Source organism: Bison bison, unplaced genomic scaffold, assembly GCF_000754665.1.
Source record: "Bison bison bison isolate TAMUID 2011002044 unplaced genomic scaffold, Bison_UMD1.0 scf7180017864487, whole genome shotgun sequence".
NCBI lineage: Eukaryota > Metazoa > Chordata > Mammalia > Artiodactyla > Bovidae > Bison > Bison bison.
Genome location: NW_011495047.1, coordinates 7,060,705 through 7,062,333, shown reverse-complemented (window position 1 = coordinate 7,062,333; position 1,629 = coordinate 7,060,705). Strand labels below are relative to the sequence as shown.

The window sequence follows — 1,629 nt, the reverse complement described above, 5'->3', positions numbered from 1 at the left end:
ATAGACCTCATCCCCATCTGATACCTTCTTCTTTCTCTTCATTGCTGTTTCCCCACGGCAAGAAAGCACAAGAGCAGGAAGTTCTGTTTGTTTCTTGCCATAGTCTCAGCAACTGATCAGTACCTGCTGGGTTATTTGTTTGGCTCTGCTGGGTCTCAGTTGCAGCATGCAGGTTCTTCAGTTTATAGTGTGGCATGCGGGATCGTAGTTCCCCAATCAGGGATCAAACCCAAGCCCTTTGCATTGGGAGCTTGGAGTCTCAGCCCCATCAGGGAAGTCCCTGTTGGCTCATTTTATCAACAAATCATCAGAGCCTTCATTAAAATGAGAAGTTGTTAATGAAATAAGTGACACCAGACAGGATCTGCCCAGCTCTCATGACTTTCACATGAGTTTTCAGTCTTGGCTAGGGAGGCCTTTGTGGGTGCTCGGAACAGGCTGGCACAGTGGGCTTGGCCAAGTGCTTGTGGTGGTGACAAGGGGAGTTCAGATCTGGATGCCAGGTGGCCTTCTAGTCCAGTGTGAAGGGCCAAATTGGGGATGGGGCACCCACGTCAGGTTGCTGAGATGGAAAAGGCTGCTTTTTTTAGGTGAAAGAATGTCCTGGAGCTTCCTGTCTGTGTGTGCCAGGTTGCTTCAGTCGTGTCTGGCTCTTTGCAACGCTATGGACCAGAGCCCGCCAGGCTCCTCTGTCCATGTGATTCTCCAGGCAAGAATACTGGAGTGGGTAGCTATTCCCTTCTCTAGAGGATCTTCCCGACCCAGGGATCAAACCTCGGTCTCTTACGTCTCCTGCATTGGCAGGTGAGTTCTTTACCATTAGCGCTACCTGGGAAGCCCTCTGGAGCTTCCTATCCTGTGAAAAATACTTTTTAATGAACAATCGCAGCCAGAACAGCCATGTAGGTCTTCACCTTCACCTCGCTGGGTCTATGATCAGGCTCATGTCTGCCTTCCCCAGCCCCCACCTTCTTGTGTCTGTGCAGGTCCCCGCCCAGGGCACCCTCTTGGCTCAGCTGCTTGGCCTCCAGACTTGAGTCCTCTGCTGAGCCTCCGGGGAGGTTCTGCTGGCTCCTTCAGGGCTCCAGGCACTGCCCTGGCCGCAGTCTCTTCAGTGTGTGAGCCCCTGCATGAGCCTGCTCAGAGCTGGTTGAGGGCATAGGCTCGTGCTGCACTGAGGGCAGCTTCCAGGTCAGCAGTGCTTCCAGTGCCCTGGGCCACCACTCGAGAGCCCCAGGCTTTGCCCCCCATGTGGCTGCACACGGCCAGCGCCCAGGCCTCTGCTGTGAAGGCTGGTGTGGCACTCTGGGGACAGAAAACAGAAAGGGCAGTTATGCAGAGCAGCCCTCTCTGCCCCTCCCGCTCAGCGTACCCTGGAGAGTGGAGTCACAGTGAGTAGAACCCTCTTGCAAGCCGGGCACATGGTGGGGGTGGGTAAGTGGGTGAGGAGACAGGAGACGGATGGGCCGGGAATGCACGTATAGAGGTTGATGAATGGCTGCTACCTATTTGTAAGAAATATGCAGCCTGGAGGGTGGGGTGGTGGGAACTGAGGGAATCCTTTGAGGGTGGGGTGGGAGGGTGTGGGTTAGGGACAAGGAGGTGGCCCTGTCCCCATCCCAGGGCATC

At 55.2% G+C, this 1,629-nt stretch overlaps 1 protein-coding gene across 1 annotated transcript in view; it reads right to left on the bottom strand.

The window, feature by feature from the left end:
* The window catches only part of AARS2 (alanyl-tRNA synthetase 2, mitochondrial), an 11,484-nt gene that overhangs the window by 1,451 nt on the left and 8,404 nt on the right, over positions 1-1,629 (bottom strand).